Consider the following 20,003-nt stretch of genomic DNA (forward strand, 5'->3'; position numbering starts at 1 on the left):
CACGTGTACTTCACAGTTGGTAACCATTGGTAACAGCATGAAATAAACAGTATAACAGTTCAACGCAGAGATGATGAATAGAACACTTGGATCCAATACGAAACACACAGCAGATGATCGTGAATCACTGATACAGCTAAAGTCCAATTAGAATAATATAAAGACCTTGGCTGATCCGGGAAAACAGTATGATTCAACTAGCAAGTGGTTATGGGTATCACAATAGTTCATATCTAGCGGAACAGTAAACGTTATACGACATCCAATAGCTTGGGTGTAGATAGAGACATGCAATGGGATGTAGCCTAGAAGTAACAGCGAGGTGAAAAGTATCTGAACCGTGCATGTAACACAGGTGATCCGGTTCTCAGGTGCAAGGTGAGTTCACTACAATATGCAGCAACTGAACAGGAGCACACAACTTGAACTGAAGAAATGGCTACCGGCTTGACAAACAGTTCATAGCAAAAGTCCAGCAACAAGTAAACAGCAGATTAATAGTAAGCCGTACCAGACATAGAACTACAGATGACAAACAACTTGATTGTAGTTCAATAGCGTAGTGCAGCAATATAGTCAGCCAGATAGAATTGTACTTAAGCCAATAGATATAAGCACAGGTGTAGTAGACAACTCATGAAACAGTTCAGTGTGCAAATGAACAACAGGAAGTAACTTCAGCTTGTAGATGAACCGTAGAGAGGAATACAGCTGAGCCGATCAAGAGTAACGATAACAGGTAACTTTGGCAGCAGGTAATATCCAGAAAGCAGGCAATGAACAACGGAAAGTCGAGGTATACAGCCAGAACCCACTGCAGCGTGAGTAACACAAAGAACAGGCAATGAGTCCATAATCACAGGAGGTTAAAATAGTACTCTAGAACCAATAAGCTTCAGGAGGAGGTCCCAATCAAGGTAGCAAGGAACACCTGCGAAAAAGTAATGTCTCTGAAGCAAAAGCAAGCACAATCATAGTTCTTAAAGGGAAAGTCACAATGCCGGCACCTAACTATGGGACCGGCGTGTGACAACAGGGTTATCACGCTCATTTCGTCACATATACCTCCCCTACTTTTTAGCCCTTGTTCCCCAGTGGCTCCCTTGCCCCAAGTAAACCTTTCTCCCAAGTCCAAAGTTTCTGGCCTGCTGTGGTTTCTCCTGGGTCTGATGGCAAGGTAGACAGCAGTACACAGTTCCTCAATCTCCCACTCGGGTCCCATGGCTGCAGGCATATCTTCCCACTCAGCTGGAGTGGGGGTTTATGCTGCCCTGTGTCATAAGATGAGTCAACAATAAAACTGGGCCACTCCGGTGCGCACATCCATGGTAGGAGAGTTGTAGTCCAACATCCCTTGGGTGCCTTATCCACCCTTAATTGCCCAACTGCAAATAGTCCCTTGGCCTGTCCTCTGTTTCTGGAGACCATGCTCCCCTCCCCCACATATTCGAGTGAAAACTGCCAAGTGGCAGGCAAACTTTCTGGCTCCTTGTCCATTTGTTTCTGGCAAAGATCCAAGCCCCCCTTCCCCAAACACTCAAGGGACAACTGCCCAGTGGCAGGCAAACATGGTGACTCCATTAATTCTTTGCTTATGGGGAATCCTCCGTCCCCCTCCCAAACCACATGTGAGTGGCCCTGTAAGTATGTTGGTGTGCATCTCCCTTCCCCTGCTACCACATCCAACTGTTGCACTACTTCCCTCGCCTCTGGCGCATCGGGGTAGTGTGAATCCTCATTGGACACAGACTTGTCCTCCTGGCAGCAAAACAAAGAGGATGGTCCAGTGCAGGCCTCTGGTATTGGGTCCTGGATTCCCAGATTTGGAGCTGGAGTGCGATGGTTCAAAGCTTGTGGGGCTTGTGAATCTTGCTGTGCTGGAGCCCTCTCAGACACCCACTCCGTCAACATCTCCTCATCTGCCAATTTTGGTAGCTCTTTTCCATCCAAGTCACCAAATGGGAGGATTTCTCCTAATCCTTTCTGAGTAGTCAGAGGTACAACATCCTCACCAAGAAGTTCTCCTCCAGTCTCCCCCAAGATAGTAGCTAGGGCAACTGTGTATAATCCACTGGGATGGACCTCCCCTGATTAACAGACTGAACAGACATTTTTTTAGAGTGTGACAAAATATATTCCAATTGGCATTTTTCAATATTCACTCGATAACACTGATCCTGCCACATTTCAGTGTCCGTAAATCCTTGCCGCCATACCTCATCCTCTGCTTCTTCAAAACTCTTTTGCAGACATTGCATTTGTTCCCAGAGAGGTATGTGGGGACCTAAAGTGAGCATCCATTTCCTATAAACACTAAAGGCATTGATGGGATTCTCCTGATCTTTTAAAAGACATTTTAGGATATCCCTGTGCGTGCACTACAGGTAAAGTACACCCCGGATCTGGCATTTCACTATCAGCTATTCCATACTCATTGTCTCTAGTGGATCTGTAGAATCTTTTAATGAGACAGATTCTATTAGTACATTTGCAGGGGATTCATCAGGCATGTCCCTGTGTTGTAATAGTCCATTTCCATCTGGTTTGTACTGCTGAATATTGTTGTAACTGGATTTTCCCTTGGCCAGATTCTGCATAGTACAAATAAAGTCATGTGTAAAATCATCCCATTCTGGTTCATCCCGAAAATTACAGGCACTTGCTTTCTCTTTCAACATTAGGAACACATCCAACAGGTTCTCCAATTTCTCCTGTAGACTGGCTTCTTCCCACATAACAATCTTTGGGCACTCCTCATCCCAGTAATCCAAAATGTGCTGCATTGTGGTGGGCTGGTGCAACACATCCTTATCCCCATCCTGCAGACACTGCCAAAGTCCTTCATCCCAATACACCTTTCTCCTGGTTGTACTGGACTGCTTCATCCCTTCCTTTGGGAACTTTTTCAACAATGGGCTGTGATCTGCTCTCTTGTTCCTAGAGCTCACACCCATTTTACTTCCAGGGTTCACCTCACTGTGATTTCCCCTCTTTGAGACACGGTTCCATTTTCCGCTCTCCTCTGGTGGGGTGCGCTTCCACTTATCAAATCGGCACTTAGGCGGCATCTTCCCTCGCCTAAAGCCCACAACGCTTTTCGTGACACTTTCTACCTTAAAGCCTTTAGGAGTAAGTTCAGGATAATGTGGTAACTGGTTTCTAGTGCTAACTGCTTTGCAGAGCCCTGGAATGTATCACGATACAGTTCCCCTGCAGACCTATCAAGAGAGGACCTGGGACTGAGTGACCCCACTGCTTGCCGACAAAAATGTGAAGATACCGGATTTATGTGGCCCAATGCTACCCACTTCACGCTGGCTGGCCACCAACGGGTGCCTTCCTATGCCAGGGAGGTCTACCCAGTACCTTCTAGGATTCGTATGGTCACTCAGGCAAAATGCAGTTCTAAAAATACAACAGTTTATTTATTGTCATACAAACAACACTAGAATCTTATGTACACACAGTAAATAAATGCCAGGCAGGTTTACCACATTATCTGTCCCTTACCCCAATAGCTTAAGAAATTATAGTCACCTGCTGTCCAGACTTCACGGCCCATGGATCCCTCTCAGCTGCATATATAGACTCTAGTTAGAAAACGACAATTCAAAACTAGTAGATCTTGCACCTTCATGAATGAAATCCCAAAATGAACACCCTTCCCCCCCTGGAGTCGTTCCTTATAGCTCAGGTCTTATTTCCACAGTCTTTCCCCTCCCTGGGAAAACCCCTGGGTCTATTCTTCTTAACATTGGCCAGTGCAGGACTAGGGGGTTTGGACAGGGCAGTGAAGATGAGCTGTCCTTTCACAGAAGCCCCCTGCTGGGATGCAGACAGAATGTCTGGACTAGTCCTAAGGAGAACAATCGATGCTAATTGGCTTCCCCTACTTCCAAGGATAAGGTAACAGTGAGTCCCTCCTAAAATTAACCCCTTACACTACTTTGTGATGTCACCGGGTCCCCAGCTGTTCCATGCTTCCTGTAGAGGAAGGAAGGGGGGGGAGAATGAATGTATTGTGGACACCAACTGATCTATACCCATAACCCTCCTGGCTTCAGCTTAAGGACAATGAATAACATTACTGCAAGGCATCAATATATAATACACGATATACATATGTATACTGAACTACAATGTCCCCTTAGCCACATGTTATTGGACAATGCAGTTGTAGTCTGGTGAGCTGGGGAACAAAAGCATGGGCTATAAAAAGTACTATAATCCACATTATGTGAGAAATGAGACACTGAATGCTCACAGGGTTATCACACTCATTTTGTCACACAAATGATATTTGTATGTTTCACTTGTATTTGTGTGTTTCACTAATTTGCGTTGTTTCCATTAAATTCACTGTTTTGGGAAAGAAAAAAAAAAAGTTTCTTGGTACATTTATTGTAAGCATTCCTACCAGCAACCTTAGTCTTTTCCATCCATGGAATTGGATGGCGCCACTTGCTGGTATTAGCACAATAAGGAGGCGCATAGTCTAACGCACCCCTGGTATTCACCAGGGACCCCCGCAGGGAAGTATGGGCTTGGCTGCAAGGGATGCGCAGGTGGCTGTTCTCCAGGTCAGGCACCAGCAAAGCAGTAAGTGAAGTGAGAATAATTAGACAATCTGAATCAGAACCAGCTGGGATGTGAGGTACAGGAGGAGCTCTCCAGGTCAGGCACCAGCAAAGTAGTAAGTGAAGTGAGAATAATTAGGCAATCTGAATCAGAACCAGCTGGGATGTGAGGTACAGGAGGAGCTCTCCAGGTCAGGCACCAGCAAAGCAGTAAGTGAAGTGAGAATAATCAGACAATCCGAATCAGAACCAGCCGGGATATGAGGTACAGGAGGAGTTCCAGATGTGTAGCCAGGAGAAGCCAGGAGTCAAAGCCAGAAAAGTTTGAATGAGCCTAATTGCAATCCGAAAGGTAGGTCAGGAAACAAGCCCAGTCAGGAGCCAAGACACACTGGAGCAAGGGAGCAGAATACAGGTAAATGGAACAGGCTGGAGCTAGGATTTAGACTCAGTACTCTGGCACCCTAGCAGAGCCAGAGCCTCCAATAACTAGGGAAGAGGAAGGCCTGATAGGCCAGCAAAGATTCGGGCGACTTGTGGAATAGAGATTTGCGTTGCCTAGCACCTGGACGTGGCGTCAACTGTGCATGCGCCCGAAAACGTCCCGCTGCAATACCGGGCATATACTTAAGGGCTCGACCAGACCAGTCAAGGCAACAGAATTGGTTGAGGCAGCAGAAATCCGTTCTGTAACCGATCTAATTGAGGTATGTGCGGCATGGTATGCAGCCTCTTGCTCTGTGTGTGGATGTAAAATTTGAGTGAGGAGGTTATAGGGCACTCTGCGCAATGCTCAGAGTGTCCATGATGACATAAGGTGGAACAAATAGTGATGAACCACCTCAGCAGCTGACAGCCAAAAGAGTTTGTCACATGGCCTGAAGATATGCTACCAGGGCCGGTGATGGTCTAACAGTTGCTGGTTTCGGACGGGGCAACGACTGTCGTCCTCCTGAATCATTGCTTGCGCAACGATTGGCTATATTTGAGAAAGATGTTGCAAAAAAAATACTTTGTGAATTGTAGATTTTTGGGTCCCTTTAAAATTACACATTGTAGACACAAAAAAATATCACAGCTTCTTCCATGTTAATTTTAATAATATGTTATGGGTCTGTGTTAAAAAAATTGCAATTCAGTATAATAAAGTATTTAATGTTAGAGTCTTTAGAAAAATATTATATATAGAAACAAAATCACTATGGTAATGTATGCAACTATTTATAAAGGAGCATAGCAGTTTTGATAATACATTAGCAATGCTAATGAATGCAACTACGTATATACATTTAACAAACAATATAGAAATAATTTATGCAAATGTTTTCAAAGGGTCAGAAAGAAAATGTAAAACATCTGCACATGCCAATGTATGCAATGCTTTTTTAGCAAAATTTGTTTTGTTGCTACTGAGGTGTATATGTGAAAGTTTCACCTACACAATTAGAGGGTTTTTTTTATTTTTAGGGGGAGGGTGAAATGAAATGACACAATGGTGATCTCCTGCAATGGTCTTATGTTGTTTGATGAGATGAGTTGTGTCAAGTGTGCAGGTGAACTGGCAATCATCACATTAGATTGTGAGAGGCAATGCTGTGTTTGGTCAACACATCATTGTCATCCATTAGTTCATTAGTTATACTCGACCTTACATCTGAAAAGAAGAGTACCTATGACAAAACCAGAACTTTTATCTGCTTCATCTGTGTTGGTATATATATATATATATTGCAAATTGTAAGATACAAAATATGGCGCTAGTAGCAAATCACCAATAGTCCAGTACAGAGTCTAAAATCTTCTCAAAATACACTTCCCATGTGCGGGTGGCTGCCAATCCTCCTTATACCAAGCGGTGTAGCATGGAAATAACCTAAAAAAGAGAAATGGAGGAGGAGGCGCTCAATAGTGTAGTATGTTGATATAAAATGGGATCACGCAGAAATTCACAGTAGGACCAAAACACCAGTGAAGAGGAAACCAGAAACCAGATACTGTAGTGCATCACCCAATTGCAATAATGAGGGTGTATGCGTACCAGATGTATATATTTCAGCTTATCTCAAATATAATCACAGTGACTGAACTTGCAGAAATTCCATGTGATATAAAAAGGCACACAGGACACACTTGCAGTGGCGGATCCAGGGGGGGGGCGATCGGGCCAGCCGCCGATTAAAATGGGAGGGGCGGGGCTAAGCGCAAGCGGGGGGCGGGGCTAAATGTGGGCCAGCCAATCAGAGTGGTCCCAGCCGGCGACCACAACGGGAGGGGTCGGGGCCAATTGCGGGTGGAAGGCGGGGTTAACGCAGGCCAGCCAATCAGAGCAAAGGAGGGGCATGATTATGCAAAATCGCCCCCCCTAAACATAAAGTCTAGATCCACCCCTGCACACTTGTGCAAATGTATGCATACATATACATATATACATACATATTGTACACACGCACAGGTTCTACATTTGCCATACAAGTAGAATAGCAGTGTGCTGAAGGAATTTTTCTCCATTTGTGCCTTTCTGGATAACCTAACCCTCTAAGCACCTGCTGTGAACATATAAATTGATTGAGCAACTTCCATTTCTCTATTGTTGCCCAATATAGGGAGTCTCGTTGTTTAGAGTTAGGAACATCCTATTAGCAGCTTTACGGAGAGGGTGGCTTATGATACATTTGTAAATGTGTGTGATTGAGGCTTCTGCATTTTGTGCACAAGCAGAATAGCAGCTCTTTTACTAGTTAACAGCAGTGTGCTGGGGATATATATACACATACACACACTATAACATTTGAATGATGACTTTGACTTAGAGTTTCTTAGTTTCCTCTGCAACAGAAAACTTAAATGAATAGAAGATCAATATGCTTATCCTGGCTGCTAACCTATAGTCTCTGATCTGCTGATGCATATACTACTAATATATGCATTTTATTGATTGCATGGAAACATATTCCATTTACTTTTATTATTATTTTTATTTTGGTACTTAATCATAATCCATCCATTGCACAATTTCCATTATTATTTAGGAGTTTTTTGTTTCTCTTGCTTATTTTGTCAATATATAATTTATTACTTGCATACTGTTTTCATTCACATCTTCTTCTCTATGTGGATTCGGGATTACAAGATAAAATAAATTGAATCCAGCTACCTTTTGGTTGTAAAGTACGTTTTCTTCATCAGTGCAAACTTATTTTTTTTTTCTCTGATTTATTTTTCAGACATTGATAACCCCCCATTATGTAAGTTTGTGCATGTGGTAGCTTTGTAAAGAAAATGTTCTTTAGATTTCTGCTTTAAATCCTTAATCTTGTTTTTCACTCAAAAAAAACACAGCAAGCAGTTCAATGAGAAAAAGTGTTTTAGAGAAAGTTACGTTGTGGAAAGAAAACACAGAATGAATTGTGGCAAACCTACTAAGCAATGACATATTTGTCCCTGGTACCAACCAGGATATTATTATAATTTCAAATTATAGTAGTTAACATTTCTGCCTAGGAACATTAAGGTTTTATGCTAGATTAACAGGTGCCAGTGGCAGAATTACCAAGGTGCTGAAACTGTGGACACGGAGGTGGTGGTGGTGGGCTTGTCAGTGTGCTCTGGGGCCCCTGGCCCCTGCAGCTCTCCCATGGACCCACTCTCGGCTCCGAAAAGAGCATGAGCCAGACCACACATGCTTAGAAGAGGCCTTCTCTCTGTTCTTTTGAGAGCAGAGAGCTACAGTGGCATCCCCGGGACGCTACCTAGTTTTACTATGGTGCTAGGCAATGCAATGTTCCGCTTCTGATGGGTGCTATATTTATGTTCACTGTGTTTATAAGCATTTTCTTCACCAGTCCAAAGACATAATTATACAGTAAGTTATTTGCGTTCTGATAAAATTGTCCTTGGGGTGCACACAGCTGTCTGGAAATATTTGGACCGTGGCACAACTTTAATAATTTTTGCTCTGTATGCCGCCACAATGGATATCAAATTAAACAATGGAGATGCAGTTGAAGTGCAGACTTACAGATTTAATTCAAGATGTTGTTGAAATGTAATAATTGGATGAAAGTGGCAATCGGCAATTTCTGTACACTAATATCTGTTATGATTGCAATTGGTACGCAATCGAAAAATTATTTTAGCAAATAACAACATGCGAATTAGTTTTATCTATTTATTTAAGGTAATATAAAATATATGTGATGAAGAAACTAATTAATGTTTCCAACATGTTACTTGCACAGAATTTGGTCTCATTCTGTTCACAATTGCATGAGAACAATTCTGGTAGACTTTATGAAGTGTTTGCACATTACAAACACTAGGTGTAACTAGTATTACTTTTCATACACCAAATAGCAACTCCAGAGATGCCATAAAAGAACCAGTTTATACAGATCTAGGGGAGAGAGCCTGAGGATGTACAGCTGGCCACACATGAAAAGATGACCCCCCACTTCAAGGAACAATGACCAAAGGATCAGCCAATGGGGCGTTGAGTTCTTGGGAGGTCTTGATCCATCGACCTATGGATGTGGACCTTATTAATGTATCTGTGTATCTTTGTGATGTCACTGCTTTTTATGACTGTACAAGTGTATAAATTGTTCATATGTGGCTTTGGAACCAGAGCATTATGAAAGAAGCTTGTTGTCAGTGCCAACCATGCAGGTGTATGCATGCAACACCTTGCCCTGTAATCTATTTTGTGAAAAAAACTCTTGTACTTTGGAACCACAGAGATCGCATCGGAAAATCTTTATTTCTTACGATACGAACGTGTAAATGTTGAACAAAAATATTGTATAAATGGTTTAGGAATTGTCCCCTATTTTCAAGAGGTCACATGTAACTGGACAAATTAACATAACCATAAATAAAATGTTTATTTTTAATACATTGTAGCGAACCCTTTGCAGGCAATGACTGCCTGAAGTCTGGAACCCATGCACACCACAAAATGCTAGGTTTTCTCCTGTGCTATGCTTTGCCAGGCCTTTACTGCAGCTGTTGCAAGTTGTTTATTTGTGGGTCTTTCAGCCTGTAGTTTTGTCTTCAGCAGAAATGCATGCTCGATCGGGTTGATATTAGGTGATTGACTTGGCCATTGCAGAATATTCTACTTCTTTGCTTTAAAAAAAACTCCTGGGTGATTCCACAGTATGTTTTGGGTCATGTCCATCTGTACTGTAAAGCGCCGTCCAGTCAACTTAGCTGAATTTAGCTGAATCTGAGCAGACAGTATATCCCTACACTCTTCAGAATTCATCCAGCTGCTTCTGTCTTCTGTCACATCATTAATAAACACTAGTGACCTAGTGCCATTGGAAGCCATGCATGCCCATGCCATGACTCTGCATCAACCATGTTTTACAAATGCTGTGGTATGCTTCGGATCAGGAGCTATTCTAAGCCCTCTCCATACTTTTTTGTTCCCATCATTCTAGTACAGGTTGGTGTAATCTTCATCTGTCCAAAGAATGCTGTCCCATAACTGGGCTGGCTTTTTTAGAAGTTTTTTTTGGCAAAGGCTAATCTGGCTTTTGTATTCTTGAGACTTATGAATGGTTTGCACCTTGTGGTGAACCCTCTGTATTTGCTCTCATGAAGTCTTCCCTTTATGGTAGGCTTAAATAATGATAGAAGTTCCTCCTGGAGAGTGTTCTTCACTTGGCTGGACGTTGTGACAGGGTTTTTCATGGGAAAGATCCTTAGATCATTCACCTCTGTTGTCTTCCTCGGACGTCCGGGCATTTTTTTGTTGCTGAGCTCACCAGTGCATTCTTTTTTTTAATCATAATGTACCAAACTGTTGATTTGGCCACTCCTAAGGTTCACACTATCTCTCTGATGTTTTTTTTTTTTGCAGCCTGAGGATGGCCTGTTTCACTTGCATTGAGTACTTAATGACTGCATGTTGTCGGTTCCCAGCAACAGTTTCCAAATGCAAATGCCACCCTTGGAATTTAACACCAGACTTTTTGCCTGCTTAATCGATAAAGAAATAATGAAGGAATAGCCCACACCTGTAAATAAAACAGCTTTTGAGTCAATTGTCCAATTACTTTTGGCCCCTTGGTGACATATTAAACAGCTGTAAATTCAAAACTCTTCCTCCAGTTTAAAATAATAACGATATATAGCATCAAGTACAGTAATGGTGTACTATATGTTAGGAACTCCCAAGTCAGTACAGTGAAACTCGGGAACTACTCAGAAGGCCAGGTGTTCACTGGAGCCCCTAGTGGTGGGGACAGACTGGGCTGCGGGCCAACCGAGGGTCGAGTAGCGTATACTGACTTAAAGGAGTTTCCCAGGAGTGATTGGTGGACGGTATATAAGAGAAATCCAAGGTCAAAAGGTCACAGGCACAGATGCAATATCCAAGGGCAAGCGAAGGGTCAAACTCACAGGCAAAGAAGCAAAATAGGGGCCAATCAGAGCCTAGCTCTGACATCACATGGGCAGGCTCAATCCTGCCATATTAATAAGCCCACAGGCTTGTGGGCGCTTCTGCGCCTGCGCCCGGCTGTTCCCAGCTGCCGGGACGCAGCGCCCTTGTAAATAGCGTCCGACCGTTGCCCTGGCAACGGTCGGGTCAAAGCAGGAATTGACGTCCCGGTTGCCATAGGGACAACCGGGACGCCTGCAGAAAATAGGTGAAAGTCGCGGCGGTGCCCGCGGCCGCCGCTACTGCTAACACTATAGTGGCTTATAGGTATAGACCAGTACAAAAGGTGAAATGAGTGCTCGAGTTTACAATAAATTGCATGACCAAGACGCAGGGACAATATAACTTGTTTTGTGATTCCTAGCAAATAGTAATATTTTTTTGGGAAGTTAACTCCAAGCTTTGTTGCTATATACCAATGGCCCCAATATCCAGTGTCATAAATTAATTTTTAATTTGTTGAGACTGGAGACTTCAGTATTGTGAGGCTGTATTATATTTGGATAAATATTCTTAACATAACAGTTTGATTGAACCATATCATAGGGCCTCATGTAGAGTTGAACGTATTTTACCAAAAAACATGCAACAATGTGTGTATGATGAGCTGCACATATGTGTGACTTATACTATGCTAAATGCATCAAGATATGTTTAAAGCGGACAATATGTAGAAGAGACACTAGTCATCATCATCATCATGTGGATGATGATGACTGGCTTTTTAAAATTGACTAAAAAAAAGAAAGAAAAAAAAAAGTGTGTGCCCCTTCCTCAAAAGTGCTCCCAGCACCAGCGCTCACACCCTGGGCAAGTAATAGCAATTATATGGGACAAACAGTGTGGAGTCTCTCCGAAAAAAGCTGCCACCAGCACTAGGCTATGACAATCTGTGCTGGTGATGCTATGACATGGAAAGCCACAGCTCTGGGTTTCCTTTTCATAAAGTAACACAGCCCTAGCCTGTTCAACATGGTGCTATACTGAACAGGCATGATCTGTGTGACTTTATTACAGGAGCACCCAACACTCTGGGTTTCCCTGTTACAGTGTCATCAGCCTAGTCTGTCAGAGCCTACTGCTGGTAAAGGCTTTTTTTCACAAAAAAATTCCGCTACTAGCCCAGGCTATGAGCACTGGTGCTGGGAGTACTTTATTGAGGAAGGGAAGGGGAGGGGTACATGTCATTTTAAAAAAAATAAAAAAATTATTTATTTTGTCCTCATCAGCACATATCTTGCACCATGGATTGCCAAATTCTGCTATCTGTCAGTACTTCCCCTCTAAATGTGCCGCATTCTCATTAACATGACCTTACTGTACTTGGCCTAAACCTGAACTCCCCCTTCCCTCTCCTGTTCCACCCCTCTAAGCGTAGAGAGTTGCCAGTGTAAGATGTATCTGAGTTTGCCAGAGCTGTAACTTAGAATTCTAGTGCCCTGGGCGAGAAATACAAATGCCGCCCCCCTAGCCCTCAATTTTAACCAAATTCACCTAAAATATTCCTAAATTGCGCCCCCCTTCAGCGTTGCGCCCTGGGCGGTCGCCCCTGTCGCACAGCCCTAGTTACGGCCCTGGAGTTTGCATAAGGATGTATATGTAGTTTATTTTTGTGCATATGTGAATTATGGAAATACATGTTTTACACATAAAAAGGATTTACGTCTAGCATGGTATTCAAATTTTCACACTTTCTCTGGCCCCTGAGTGCATATCATATGATATGATATTGTTAAAAACAGAATTTATTATTTATTATGGTTCTCGTTGTTTTTTTAGATATATTTTCAACTAATCAAAAGATATAATACTTCTAGAACATCCTTCTATCCCTCAACCTCTACATTCTTTAGTTGTGAGACAAGAAAAGCAGCAACTTCTGTTGGTCTCTGGATGTAGGAAAAATACAAACTGAGTTGCAATGATAACTTTAAAACCTAACTGAATACATAAACAGTACAAACGTTTAGAACAACAAAAGCCTCTACTGAGTTTACATAAATATTTCATACAATTTTTGTACAACAAAGTAGCCTAGTACTGTATCTCACTTGAAAAGCTCCATCCATAACACCTATCCTAGGCAACATGACAAACAAGTGATATACCGGCTATGAATATATAACGGCAATAAAACGTTTATTAAAAGTTTGGGGCCTGACATAACTTTCAGTCTTGAAGGTACATATGGAGGAAGAGGGTGCATGTTGCAGATTTATTGTACAATGAGAATTATGCTAAAAATTTAAAAAGGAGCTCACTTAGACTAGAAAATTTGAGCACTGAAAGTGTTTACAGCTATTGATTGACAGAACAGGGCTACTATATCTTCCTTTCATTACAAATCATCCAATGGAGTACTAAAGGGGTACAAACTGCTGTGAGTGAGTTCTCTGTAAAGTGCTGCAGAATTAGTGGCGCTATATAAATAGATGATGATGATATAAAAACAATAACACACTTTCCCTTATTTTAACACAGATACTGATTTTCACCTTTCTAGCTATCATTTTGTAGAATGTACTAAATAACTAGAATCTGATTGGTTGCTATAGGCAACATCTCCACTTTTCAAACCAGCCGGAAACTCACAGCTGGATACATTTATCACTTGGAGTACCAGTACTTTTTCCCTACAAGAAGAGCACTCTTTTTACATGTTATTTAATGCACTTTAGCTGCATTAAATAACATGTAAAAAAAAAAAAAAAAAGGTGCTGAGGCGGCCTAGCTGGTGTTACAATAATATTCAGTACCTGCCATGGAAGGAATTTCAAAATGTCTGAGAAAAATTAAATAGATCACCTTCATACCTTTACATAGCGGGTTCTTTACTAGGAGCCACCTTCCTCTGCCCCAGCAGCACCTCTGTAGCCTTCCCTTTACAAAGGGAGTAGAAACTGGTGTCCCATATTGTCAGTAATCACGGCAATGTACAGGATGCTAGATCCAGGGAAGAGAGCACAAAACACAGGTAGATGGAGCGGGGTCTTTATTTTTAAATTGACTTGTAAATGTAAAAAATAAAATAACTTAGAAATTAGTATCTAACTGTATCCACCTATCACAGTTTTTGTTAAGTGACAACTATTCCTCAAAATGAATTTGCATATATATATATATATATATATATATATATACAAATAACTATATGATAAAGCTTTCTTAGCGCGTTATTAGAATTTATTAGACCTTCAAGTGCAGCTATATCCCAGTTCATGACCTTGAATTTGTAGAGTATAATTTGCTGATATGTCAGGAAAATCTGAATACTAGTAACAATACCTAGATCACTAAGTGAGTTATTGGCTGGGTCAAGTAAGAAAGACTGAGCTCATACTGTAATGATTTGTCCTGATAGACCAATTATAGGCAACATGTGGCCCTCTGAGCTTTTACTTGTGGCCCCCAGCTCCTTCCTGCACTATTGTCAGATTTGTTTGTTATAGCTTGTGACACTTGTTTCAAATGCCTGCTATTATGTTATTACAGATAGGGGTCTCTTGTAGTGTTTTAATGTATTAAGAGTAATGTGCAGCCCTTTTGAGGGTTGGAGGGTCGCCCTGACTTGTATCAGATCATTGTGGGAGAGAGCAGGATGTTATCCAATAAACAGGAGCAGGTTATTTTCCAGGAATAGCCAATTTACTGTCCTGCTTATAACTACTACTTTGATGTACTGACTAATGGGCAATAAATAGTTCGATTCAAAATGATATATGTTTCAATAATGTTTGGTTTTGTAAAATACTTCTAATATTTGTAAAAGTTTCTGCTTTAGTTATTTATGGTTATTCAGCTCACTGTAGACCAAAACACAAAATGTATCAGCTCAACAATTCTCTAATGTACAAAAAAAAATAACAATACGTATAAGTAATATATTTATATATTGTATTTCATTTAAATTATAATTAAACTGGAAAATAGCTCCTGGTTTGCTGAAATCCAATTAAAAGTAATTGAAAAAGTTTCAAAATAAGCCAAAAAGAAAGGTAATATAGTTAAAGTTATGCCTTAATTGCTAATATTAAAACCTTATTATGTAGAGTCCCATAGTCGTTTATCAAATGTAATATAAAATTCATATAAGGTACTATATTGTTTAGTCCTTATACTTATGCAAAGTATTATTATTTTTATTATTTTAAGTTTAAGATTTAGACATTAATGAACGAATTGAACATAAGTCCTATTATGACAATTACACAATTGATCTGCCAACAGGGCAGATTAGGGTCATGTGTTTTATAAGAAATATATTTAGAGAATGAGTAGTTGTTTGTGATAGCTAAATAAAAAGAACAAATAGGGTCTGATGCAGAGTGAGTACTATGCCAGTGTGCATCTTGTGTTAAATCGCTAAGCGCAATACCCAGAAAAGTCGGCAAACACATATGCGCTTATGTAGCTTTGCATGATTCAGCCACTTACCCTTGCTTGTGTCTGGATAGTCGGGACTGAGAAGTATTAACGTAAGATAAATCTAGTAAATCTAGTTCACACAACTGCGAGCAGATTCAGTCAGGTTACAGATATTCGCCTGAGAGAGCCATATTATTTGCAGGTTGTCAGAGGCAGGTGCAAACAGCAGATGACGATGACTGTCCCCAGAACTAGCAAACTGCTTGTGATTGGCTGTGAATGCCCCGTTTACGGTGATTGGTGATTTCTTTGTCACTTCAGAATATAGCATGCTTTTGTGTGCGTGTCTACGCAAGACGGGGAGTTGTTTCTGCTGTATTCAAAAGGTTTTAGCAAATTTATTGATGCCTAATAACAAATGTGTTTGTTGCAAGAAAATAAAACATGGTTAAAAACATGGGCGCAAGTTTGTCATAAGTGTATGTTATGTATGTCTGGCGTAAACCAGGTGCTTATGCTTTTGTTGCCGACTGGCACATATCTTATCATATTTACCACTTTGCATATTGTCACAATTGCAGCTTTTTTAATGAACGCAAAATGCACCTGTGAATTTCAGCCATCTCTGCATCAGCCCCATAGTCTAAATGATAAACAGAGCTAGGATACCATAAATCATTCAAGTTTAACAAACATGCATGAACCTAATGGGTAATAGCTTTAGGCTTGTAAGATGTACCTTTTAAAATTAATAAATTAATCATTCAATCATAACATAACACAATGACTTTGGAGAATTACATAGACAGACACATATTTTGGTATAAGAAGTTAGTAGAAACTGTTATGAGTTCAGAGTTCATTTCATCAGCCAATTTGTAATTTAATTTCATGCTACTGTACCTGTAATTCTTTTCAGTGTTGTACCACGGTGAAATAAAGATACGTGGAAGTTCAAATTTGAAAACAGTTGCAATTTCCAACAGTGCTAGGGTATCCTAATTAGGTTATAAACCCAATCAGCCAATTTGTCATTTTTTTTGTAATGAATGAAGGTTTTTAGACTACTGCTCCTACATGTCAGTGTTGCTCTGAGAGTGTAGTGCTTGGCTTTGGCACAGCAAAAGGCACACTCCCAGTCTGAGGATGCTACCAGAAACCCCTCCCCTCCGCTAAAGAAGTGCCCCTACATAGCGGCACTGTACTATATAGCAGCCGCGGCACTGTCAAAAAAGCGTCCGCAGCGGTTCTGTATTGTATACAGCACCGCCGTGGACGCTTCTTTGACAGCGCCGCGGCTGCTGTATAGTACAGTGCTGCCGAAAAGGAGCTTTTGCGCATGTGCCCGCGCAGCAGCTCTCTTACTTTTTTTTTTTTGGGGGGTGGGGGGAAACTCCCCCTTAAAAATCCTGCGTGCGCCCCTGAAGGTAGAGACACTGTTTTCTAAATGGGGGACAAAGCCTAGGCCTTGCACCAACCCTGCATAGATAGGATGAGAGGGCAAAATGACATACACCAAGGGGAAGAAAGAAAGGGTCAGTCCCACACAATAAGGGGGGCAGAGGCATACATGGGGAGACAGAGGTTGAGAGTTACACATACAATACAAAACTACCTCTATTGCAAGAAAAAGTGCTCAAGTGCCTCTCATATGTCATCCGCTTCCTATTTCTAAAGCCTTATTCCAGAGCCTCAGAACACTTGGGACATACTGATGACTGAATATGATGGCTTTATTCAATAGACAGTCCAGTGGAAAATGAAATTGATTGATTCACTATTATCTAACTTTCCAATTAGTTACAGTATAGTGAGGAATTGTTTTCAAATAGATGTCTTTGCCCATCATGATATCTCAGACAGTTATGCATTGAATTAAGTATTAGCAAACTGTTTTTGATGACCATTAAGTTTGCGAAAAGAAATATACAAACTTTGATATATATTAAGTATGATAGGGCTACAATATGTCCAAGTTTTTTTCAGTTATGGATATGTCTTGTTACCAAAATACTACCAAAATAGTAACACCATGGGGTTAGCAAGTTAATTGCCCTAGACACATCCCACTCTGTGTATTTGTTCAGGCTGCAGAGAAAGGTAAACACACGCACATACACTGGGGGCAGGGGACATACTTGGAGAGAATGAGGGAGAAAGGGACATATACAAAATAAACCTACCTCTTTTGACTGAGAAGCAATCAAGAAGGAAGAAGAAGAAGCCCTCACTCAAGGAGAGGTGGGGCGAGGTTCACACTTGGTATATTAACTGACTATGTACTGCCTTCTCAATGGCACTAGGCAGTGGTTTGGAAGGGGAGTCCTGCTGCAGCCTGTTAGAAGGTGGGGCCATACGCTACAGTAATAGGCTACATGGCCCCTACAGTGACAGAAGGGGAGAACAACATTGGGAGATGAAATTCGGGCACGGGGACAACATACCGGATGCGCACCTGGTAAGCAGACAGGCTGACGGTAATACAATCCAAAAAGCAGAAACATTTAAGCACTCAGAAAGAACAGCGGAACTACTGAAACAGGTCCGGAACCCCTCAGTGTGGATAGAAACAATGATGTACCATGAGTATGGAACTGTAGTGGAGCTACAGGGCTGCTGAAGGAGGAAAACCAAGCCGAGTAGCCTGTGCCAGAGGTCACTGTAATCCAGAATCCAGAGTCAGAAGCCAGCACCAACGGAGAAATAGAACTAGGGATCTGGAGGCAGAAGTCACCATAATGCAGAATCATGGCTCAAGTGCTAGAAGTCACTGTAAAGCAGAACCAGGGATTAGGAACTAACTGGAGCGGAAGGTACAGGACCTGGAAGCTATCGTGTAGACTGGCAATATGAAACTGGATTGATGAAGGTCTAACTTCTTCTTGTACAGTGTACAAGCAGACCGACGCTACTGAATAGAATCCAGCCACAAGGTCTATTTATAGTATATGGGGAATATCCATGACTATAAATTAACCTTGCGGCTGGATTCTATTCAGTAGTGTCGGTCTGCTTGTACACTGTACAAGCAGAAGTTTGCATTGTCTGTAAACTGGGTTTATTTTTTTTTCAAGCATGTTCCGGATTTGGATTATAAAAATGGGGGCCCTCCTGAGCTGAAGAAATTAATACTGCAAGCAACAAGAGGACCTATTTGGCCAAGAAGAACAGAAGATATTTACAAGCAGGGACTTTGGAATTACAAATTATTTGGGACATGGTTCAAGCATTTTGGGATTAAAAGCTGCTGACAAAAGAGAAATAAATCAGATTGGTAGTATTTTGGGGTTTATTATTTTTAATAAATGTATGTGGTATGAATGGCACAACAGTGGTATTTCGCCATAGGGAGGGTGCGGAGTCAAAATAATACTATTAGGACTAAACATACCCACACCATTTATATGATTTTTACTTTAACTGAGCAATACACACACATTCACCACCCTTCTTGTTTATAAAACTTTTATCAAAAAAAGTTCAGTACAGGAAAATCCTGATGAAACAAGTGAGAGAAAATATGGGTGGAGAGATAAACAGCCATATTAAGGCCATAGCAGGGGCGGATCTAGAAAAATGCTGTACCCGGGGCGAGATAGGGGGGGGGGGGATTTAGGCCCCGCCCCTTTCTAACATCTTAGGCTGCTGATGGCTGCACACTATGTGCAGGTCCGTCCAGCAGTGACAGGCAGGGACAGTGTGCTGCCCGGCTGCTCTGATTGTTGCACATACCGATCGCCCCCCCCCCCCCCCCCCCCCCTGGATCCGCCACTGGGCCATAGTCATGACACAGAAAGCTATGGTTATATTAATAATTCAAACTGGGAAAAAAAGTATAGTTACAACAAAGTTGTTACAACAAAGCAATAGATAGCACTGTTTTCAATGCTAAACTTTACGTTTTCTTTACTTTAATGATAGTGTCCCGCTCAAATTATTGAGAGTTGTTGGAAGAGGAAGAAAGACAAAAGGCGAGAGAGAGTTAAGTCATTTTTCCAAAATGAGTCACAAAACCCACAAAGTAAAAAAAATTCTCTCCAAATGAATAATGTAATGCAAACTGATGGTAAATGTTCTTGGCAGATCTTCAAATCAGAGATAGTCAGTCATAACCCTGGTTTAAGCTTGGCAGGAACCAGAAATATTGCAAATGTCTGCTCTCACAGTTGATAAGCTCTTCCAGATAAAACCAATAAATTATTCATTATTTTACATTATCTGCATTAGACAGATGAATCATAGTAGCTTTTTTGTCCACCAGCAAATAACCACAAGGAAGCCTATAAAGTGTTAAATCCTGTTCACTTTAAATTACTTCTGGTCCAAATGTTTCAACATATGTTGCTGTTACACAGATTTTCAAATGCATTTTGTTATGTATCCGTGATGGATAAGTGAGTAAAAGCTAACTTGTTGCACAAAAAATCCAGCTTCCTAATAGTAAAAACAGTGTAAATTATGACCAATCAAAACCTTATGCTATTTTCAGACTGTAATCCTATCACAATATAAACTATTTACATCTAAAAAATAAATTAGTTTTAACTTGTACAAATAATTGCAAAATATAATCTTATAAAAATACATAGTAGGTTTCAACTGAAAGAACCATTTGC

General features: G+C 41.1%; 1 protein-coding gene across 1 annotated transcript in view; it reads left to right on the forward strand.

The window, feature by feature from the left end:
* The first annotated feature begins 442 nt into the window (after positions 1-442).
* LOC142153835 (thioredoxin-like) overlaps positions 443-20,003 on the forward strand; it is a 54,772-nt gene continuing 35,211 nt past the window's right edge. Inside the window, exon 1 of the mRNA XM_075210902.1 lies at positions 443-446. The gene's annotated coding sequence lies outside the window, so the exon portion shown is untranslated. The remainder of the gene's footprint in view (positions 447-20,003) is intronic.

Source organism: Mixophyes fleayi, chromosome 1, assembly GCF_038048845.1.
Source record: "Mixophyes fleayi isolate aMixFle1 chromosome 1, aMixFle1.hap1, whole genome shotgun sequence".
Classification (NCBI taxonomy): Eukaryota; Metazoa; Chordata; class Amphibia; order Anura; family Limnodynastidae; genus Mixophyes; species Mixophyes fleayi.